Consider the following 8,825-nt stretch of genomic DNA (forward strand, 5'->3'; position numbering starts at 1 on the left):
CTGTTACCAAAAGAAAGCATTGCCATATGCAGCAAGAGTTGGACAAGAAATTTTAATCTTGACTTGCAGCAAAGATACACTGAGATCAGGAGAGCAATAATAAATGAAGTGCAAGGTGCAAGGGGAGTGAAGCTTTGAAGCCTCAGTGTGTAGTTGATGCTGCTTCACTGGAGGTGGCAGGGAGGAATTGGAGGAATTTCTCCCAGGGACCATCTAGTTAAGTGTGATCTTTCCTCAGAGCAAGGGGATGACTTTCAGGGATACTGTCCTGCACAATATCTCTTGGATAACTTAATAAAGTCTGTTATGGATTATTCTTTGTGTTTCTTATGCAGAGAAAGAGGGATTCCCCAGAGGAGAATAATGTACAATAAGAGAAAGAGATTCAAGTGCTGGAGTTGCAGTAGAGTTTAACAGAGACTTAGGAAGTCCAAATCCATTCCCTGTTAATGTAACAGGACAGATATTCCTCTCTCAGAGTCAGTAATGTAGAGAGCTCAAGCCTCACTGGCCAGGGTTACTTCCACCAAGCAGAAACCAGAGTGAGCCCCAGCCTCTGAACCACCTCATGCACAGCTCCAGGTTCACCCACGCAGCACACTCATCCCCTGTGCTGTGTGCTCCACAGCACTGCAAGAACATTTAAGGTGGGTTGTGCTCCAGGCTTTCTGGTATCCCTTGTCCTACATGCAGGCAGCCACAGCATTACCACTGCTTTCCCTTGCTTTACCTCTACCAAACAAGTTGCTTGTGCTCATCCATACAGCCCTTGCTACTATTTCCCACCTATCACAAGATCTGCCTTCTTAAAAACAGTCCATTGTGTCAGGACTTGGTCAGGTGGTCCTCCTGGCATAGACAAGACTGATGCCAAAGATAAGGGCAGCTACCCCAGAGTGATGGCAGACATGGGACACAGTGATATCCTCTCTTCATGCTCACAGGAGGTGTCCATTCTCCCTGGAAGGGTTTGTGCTGTGTATCTATGATTACTCTTGATGGAGGCAACACTTCTATATTCATCAGACCAACTTCCTGCAGTTCCCCTTCTAGAAACCTGTAGTGAAAGAGAAAACTTCTGCAGTTGCCTTAGACAGTTTTGCCATTCTAAGTTCTCACCAAGTCATGGGTAAAATTGTGGTAGAGGTCTGTGAGATTAGCTCATTGGTCTGCTCATGCAATGTGTCCACTGAAAATACAGAAGGCTGATACAGGTTCTTACCCTATGTGCACTCTCCAGGTACCCAAACAAACTAACAAACCTCCTTAGTATCCTCCAGAAATACCTCAGCAAAGAGATTTCCTCTCCTCCCCTTTCTGAGCCCTAAACAGAAGGCTCAGAGATAACTGACTGGCAACTTCACCAGACACCTGCAAAAGAGCAGCTATTGGAAACGCTGCTCTGTGCCGTGGGAGCTAAGGTTTTCATCCTACCTCAGATATTGGCAACAGAACACTTTTCAGCACCTAGGCAAACTCTACTGACAATCTCCTACAGAGATTCAGGCACTGTATCAATACAAGTATGGGTCTGGCTGCCTGCAAGCTCCCAGCAGAGCATGTGATCAGCTACTTGACCTCAACATGACAAATCTGGGGCGACAGGCTGGACAGGTCATTGCAGCCTCTTGCATAACCCATTCCAGGCCACCAGTAAGCCACCCATAAGCCAGGTCACCAAGAAATCATTCTGGCAGCGTCTGTCTGTTGCTCCTCTGTCTTTCCTCCCCACATGCCCTTCAGAGGCAGTGTCCCTTTCCCTGTCCTGTAGCACAGCATGTACAGAGGTTTCTTTCTTCTGTTCCAGCCACCAGGAGCTTCAGTCTCTGTTCAGACCACAGAGGTAGCCCTAAGGCTACCAAATACTCATATGTCTCCAGATTCCTAAGCCAACACCATAGCTATTGCTCCCTCATTTCTTTTCTGCCTACTCTCTCCTCCTTTGAAGTGTGTCTCCATGTTCTCCCTCTCTTTTTAACTGTCACTATAAAGAGACCTGATGACCCACCACTCTACATAGAGGTCCAGCTCACAACAGGCTGTGGGTGTCTCTGCAGCTTGAGGCTGTTGCACACCAGCTACAGCAACAAACCATAGAATCATAGAACTACTTAGGTTGGAAAAGAACTTTTAGACCATCAAGTCCCAGCATTCATGCAGCACTGCCAAGTCCACAGTTAAACCATGTCCCTGAGTGCTACATCTACATGTCTTCTAAATATCTCCAAGGGTGGTGACTCAACCACACCCCTGGGCACCCCCTCCCAATGCCTAATGATGTTTTTGTTGAACAAAGCTTCCTAATATCCAATCTAAGTCTCCCCTGGCATAACTTGAGGCTATTCCCTCTCACCCTGCTGCTTACTTGAGAAGAAGAGACTGACCCCCATCTCCCCACAATCTCCTTTCAGGCAATTAGCTGTAAAGAGCAATAAGGCCTCCCCAAGCCTCCTTTTCTCCAGGCTAAACACCCCCAGGTCCCTCAGCTGCTCCTCACAGGCCTTGTGTTCCAGACCCTTCATCAGGTCCCTTGCCCTTTTCTGGACATGCTCCAGCCCCTCAATGTCCTTCTTGAAGTGAGGGGCCCAGAACTGGACACAAGACACAAGATGTGGTCTCACCAGTGCCAGTGCAAATGATCACTAACCTGGTCCTGCTGGCCACATTATTCCTGATACAAGCCAGGATGCCTTTGACCTTCTTGGCCACCTGGGCACACCCTGGCTCATGTTCAGCTGTTGTCAACCAGCACCATCAGGTCCTTTATCACTGGGCAGCTTGGAGAGGTCGGGATGCTGGTAACAGCATGGCAGTATCACCATGGTGTCAGTGAGAGCTGTCAGCCTTCCTTCTAGGAGCACACTTCCAGTGCTGTGTCTGCTTTCTCATCTGGCATTAAGAGGCCTCCACCTGGATGTCTCCTTGCCTCAGACCCACATCTTTACTGGCCTCAGGTATTTTTCCTACAGGCAAAAATCCTGGTGAGAAGTCTCCTTACTTTTGGGCACGCATCTGTTTACTTTAGGTCTGTCGTTGGTAAAAGTTTCAGTGTGGCCAAAGCAGCAACCCTTCCACAGAGGGAAGGTCCCTCATTGCTCTGGGACTGCAGCAGTGCTAACCACAGCCCCAAGATCCCAGATGTGCTCGATGCAATGCCAGAGCACAAAACTCTGCAGAAACCCTGACCATGGAGTAAGAAGGGAATGGGATGGGAATGGATGGGAATGGCTGGCAGAGGAAGAGAGGGGAAGGTGTCTCCCAGAAAGCTGGGGCTGCAAGAGTGTGAGCTGAGGGACAAGGTGCATTGGGCTAAAATCATCTCAGTCAAATAAGCTCCCTCTCTCCCTGTGATGGTGGCTTATTCACATCTCTCCTGCCTCTGCAAGGGCTGAAGCACATGGAAGAACATGTACTGTCTCACACATCACTTTGAGCAGCCACTGGGAATAATCTGCGTTGGGTACAAGAAGACAAACTAGGTATTTCCTTCCTCACTGTGCTTCTAAAGAGGTTTCAAGAGACAATGCTCCTTCTGCATTTTGTTTTAAGGGAATCAGCTCATTCAACAGAGAGTCCAAAAGCAATTTAACTAAAGAACACATGGCATAAGCTGTCAGTATAGTTTCACCTTCCCTCTACTGCCTCATCAAAATTAACCTTCTTGAGGAGGAGGAATGGCTAAATCTTTAAAAAGAGGCAGGAAGGTGTTTGAACTCAAAGGGAAATATTAAAGATCTTTATTCAAGCACATTAATATGTACTAAGAGGCACGGACAATAATTACATGGTGTTTACACTGAGTTATTTAAACAGGAACAGAGTGCTTGGCACATTAACATATAGAACAATACTGCTCTGGTAGTTCCAATGATAATAAGACCTAATAGGATTTCCCTATACCTAATTCTGCTGAATCCGAGTAAGACTGATTTAAAAGTTGTAAATGTGCAGGAGGTGGCTTCCAAGACAACAAAAGGCATTTCTATGCTCTGAAAAACAAGCTTTGAGGATGTAACAACACATGAAAAATTCCTTCAGCTGCACCTCTGTTCAGCACGCCTTGAGTGAGCTGAGGCTGCCCTAGCGGCAGGTCTGTCATACCTTGCTTCGTTTCCATATGCATTGTGCTCCTGTGGCTTTCTTGGCGGTTTGCTCTCGGTTGGTACCGCAGCCCAGCGCCCCAGCACACCCAGGGCGAGTTCCTGGGCTGAAGAACGGGCGGAGAAGGGGCAGCGCTGCCGGGAGCAGCGTCCCTGCCCGGGCGGCTCACGGGCTGCGCTCGGCAGGTGCGGGGCTTGAGGCGGGCGTGCGGGCAGGACAGAGAGGAACGGCACGTGAAAAGGAAGGAAGAAGTAAGGAAATAACTCAACCAGCACAGACATAGCTCAGCTAAGTCTCCTGAAAGTTCCTCAGAAAATTAGAAAACCGGCAAGATAAGCGCATATGCTGTGCACGTGTGAAGGGCATGCACACGCAGGTGCACCTGCGGGGAGGGTTCAAGTGTGTGAGCGCTTGTCTGAACAGCAATAACCTCCTGGTTCCATTCTACTGCCCCATCAAAAATGAAAGAGGTGCTGGAATATATACGGGGACCAGCATAACAGAATGAATCTGCACAGGCAGCAGCCCCTCTGTGTTTAAAGAAGATGGAGAGGGATGCAAGTTTAGAAACATAACAGACAGCAGCACAGAACAGTTTTCAGTGAAATCCACGCTCATGTAAAATTCCAACACTTGGACTAAACACCTTTGTTAGAAGTGATTGAATCCCTAACAGCTGCGGCAAAATGCCTTCATTTGCAAGTGTTACTGGTGGATAAGCAAAATTATCTTGTTATTACTGCTATTTTTAGCAGCACCCATAACACTAGCTGCTTTCCAAACAGATTGCTCTCCAGTGAGCTTGCTACAACTGTTGTGTGCACGTGGAAGTTTAATTGTTTTCTTCTGTAGTAAAAGTTGCTCACTGTTTCAAAGTTCAAAAAGCACCATAATGGGTAAAACTGGAGTTAAACAACCCAAAGACTATAATTTCATGAGGGAAATAAGAGCAATTCTCTCCCTGCAAGCACCATTTATCCTCTGGACAATAAGATTTTTAATGTTGAAAAGCACATTTGATTTTAAATTCATACTTAAATTTGTAAGAAAACGCTGTGGTACTCTACGTTTGAACTAACAATTTTATTTTCTTTTATCACTGCTACAATTTTTGTGGACAATATAATCATGAAATACTTTCATGAATAAAAAGTAATAAGTGAAAGCTTAGAGATTTAGAGAATAATATTTCAGGAATTTTGCCTCAAATACCCAGGTCTTTTTTTTTTTTTTAATGCACTTGTATGCATGAGGAGAAACAGTGGTGTTCTGTCAAATAAAAAAACATCTTTCTCATTAGGACTGTGTTTATCACGCTTTCAAATGTTCTGCAAACCAATGCCCCTATTTGTCACTGTAATTCAATATAATAAAAGCTGTCAAAACTGCTCACTTTGCTCACTAGAGACAAATTTGCTGAAGTTTTGCAGCATGAGCCAAATAACACAGCACCAGATCCTCCAGCTTTTATTTCACTTTGCTCTAGGCACTATTCTTACTGGTTTCTGTGCAAGTTTTGCTCAAGTAAGAGCTGAAAGTTTCAGGGTTTGAACATGAGACTTTTTTAGAAATAAACAGCACAGAAATCCCATTTACAAAGAACATCAGGTGACTGGAATGGTGCTGCTTGTGAGCTTTATCTCTGAAATGTCAAGCTTATTTCCTTCAGATTGTTGCAAAATACAGACTAACTACATCCTTGATGAAATTCTCTCAAGGTCCATGAGGTCACTCTCACGATTAAACACTGCCTGACCTTTTTTATACAGAGTCCAGAAGCACTGCATTTTGGTGCCTACTACCCTTTCAGAGATGTTAGTCTGTTCCACTAAAAACAAAGATTATAGATCTCTTCCCTCGTGGGAAGAGGTTTGATGGAGCAACTTTCAGTTATTACCTTATCCAGAGACTCAAGGAACCACACTGTGTCCTTCTGGCAATAGACAAAACAGACAAAGTTATCACTCAAGGACAGCCTTGAGAAATGGCTACATTTCCCATGGTTTTAAAAAACATGTTTTGATGCATTAAATAAAGAAAACACATGAAGAACTATGTGTTGGGAATAGGTAGATAGGCAGGTCATGAGAAAAGCAGCCGGGACAGTGGTTAGGGCAGAAGATTAGAGTCAGCTGCTCTTTTTAGTCCTCACCACATTACTGACTTGTCCTGAGATTTGGAGAAGACTTTTATGGTAAAATCTCTAAACTAGAGTCCTTCGTCTCACTCTTTTGAACTGCCTTTCTACATCTGTGCAGACAACAGCAGTTCAACATGTCAAAACACTTTCACAGGCTCAGATAAAAGCTGCAAAATATTAACAGCTGTACTGGCCAGCCAATGCATTTTATCTCTTTTTGAACATGTGCCCAAAGACCATTTGATGAAGATGTGTTCTACACCTGTAAAGAAATAGATTTCTACATAGGCACAGGGGGCCTAGTAAGACCAGAGAACATGAAAAGCAAGATGAAATCTACCGATGACTACAGCTCCTCTGGCTGAATCATTTATTGCAGCTGCATGGACAGACCCCTCCCTGAGTTTTTACTCCAGCTATTATTCCTAACTTGGCATCCAGAAGTCAACCTGAAAAAAAAAGGGAGATAGGCTAACACACACTAGCCTCAGTTAAGCATTCAGGGTATTGTGCATGTGATAAAGGATTGGATAAAACAGTGGCAAAAGTCTGCTATCTTCCAAGGCTCAGGAAAATAAACCACAAGGACAATTCAACAAAGTCCTCTTTGTTCCCGAACAGCACCAACAAAATGAAAGGAATCTGGTGGAAGAGAGAAGGCAAGAAAGAGGTCTGCTGCAGGGAGCAAGTACAGACAGAATTGCTCTTTGCCGCTCCTCTGACAGAGCAAGTGCATGATTATCACATGAGCCTCACAAAGACTGGAATTAAAGGGGCTGACTCGGCTGTCACATCGCTTAAGCTGCACTGAGGTCAAGGGAGTCCGGACTAACCGGGGTCAGCAACACACAGCCTGGGAAGTAGGGGTCTCTTTTTCAAAGCAACAATTGCATAGGTTGATAAAAATAGATTCCTAGAGCCCATGATGGCTTACAAAGCCGTCCCTTTATACCAGATTCCCACAAAGTGCTGTATATAATCAATAGTGCTCTGAAAAGAACAGAACCACAATGAAGACAGTCAGGTGGTCACTAGAAACAAGTGTAAAGGGCAATACACACAAGAGAAGTCACCCTTAAAGACCAAGGGAAAAAATAATAAGTCTGAACTGCTGGCACACAAGTATGATAGAATCCAAACGCAAACAGGTGTCAATGGCATGACAGTAGGGGAGTCTGCTATTTGCAGGTCGCCACATGTCTTCTGTATATTATTTCATGAATCATGTCCCCAGCAGAGACTTCTCTTTACTGATTTCCAGTGATGCCAGGGCTACTGATAAATGTCTCTGTGCTAAAAATAGTACCTATTCTCTCCCATGCCCTCTGTCCCCTTTCAGTCTCCACTTCATATGAATCAGGTCCAAGAGAGGGGCACTGACCTCATCTCACCAGGAATATCAAACATCTCCACAGCTTTGATGAACCTTTTGATGAGAGTGGAAAAAGGAGAAATGTACACATCAGCTGTGTAATCATGTGCTGGATGGGTCTGGATGCATCCTAAGGTTTGTGTTTAAAAGCAAAACCGATACACATCTCCTTTGGTATGCAAGCACAGAAAAGCACCCTTTGTTTTTGTGTGGTTTTGCGGGGGGGTTTTCTGGAGCCTTCAATAGTACTTGGATGGGGTCCACAGAAAAATCTGCTAATTTTGTCATAGACATAGAATACATCATCTTTGCCATTATCATCACTTTCCAGATAAAATCAAGATCAGGATATTAGTGGGCTTGTTGCTCCACAATGTGGATTAAATAATTGTTTCTGCCCAACAAACTCATATTGACCTTTGAATCCTGATTTTTGAATCAGGATTTTCTATCTTGACACCATTTGTGGCACATACTGGATTTTTATTATCATTTTCACAAACACAATCTGTGTCCCCCTTATTCCTGGAGCCATAGCACTGGGGCATCCTGGTAAAAAACTAGGTCTGCTGTGACACTGATAGAGTGAACAGAGACAGGTTTTCAAGCATCATTCTGCCACAGCTCTTTGTAATCAGGGAACTTGCAAAAAAAAAATCCTGAGAGCAAGACAAAGCAAAGAGGGCAACCTGCATGACTCTCAGGGCATCTTCACATATGTGCTCAAGCTGATTGTGCAGATGAACCTTAGGAACCAAGTCCTTGGGTAAGCTCTGTTATCCTTTACAACCTGACTGTTAATGGCTATGTGTTTACCTGTCCTTGAGGAAAGAGCCTCTGTTGTGGCTTATCAAACACAGAGGAATTCCTGGTGTCCTCAGGAAAGTCTGGGACAAAAGTTAAGCAGATAATTCCAAATACACTATTTGTGCTTAATCATTTGACTGAGTTTAAACTGGAAATCCTGTTCTATGTCCAGTGCTGTAACAGCAGAAAACTGCAGGTCTTTTTCATGTCTGTTCTTTTAATCCAATTGTACTGCATATTTTCTGTTCTGTTGCAAAGCTTTAGGCACTGCTGGTGCTGTGCCCCCTAGGTCAGAATCACCTTGCAGAAGGAGATGCCAATGCCTGTTGTTAAGGGGTTTGTGTATATGTTGAGGCCAGGTGAAGGACGCCTGTCTCCACTGATGCTACCTTAGAGGATCCTGGA

The sequence above is a fragment of the Geospiza fortis genome, unplaced genomic scaffold (genome assembly GCF_000277835.1).
Source record: "Geospiza fortis unplaced genomic scaffold, GeoFor_1.0 scaffold23, whole genome shotgun sequence".
In the NCBI taxonomy this organism is placed as follows: Eukaryota; Metazoa; Chordata; class Aves; order Passeriformes; family Thraupidae; genus Geospiza; species Geospiza fortis.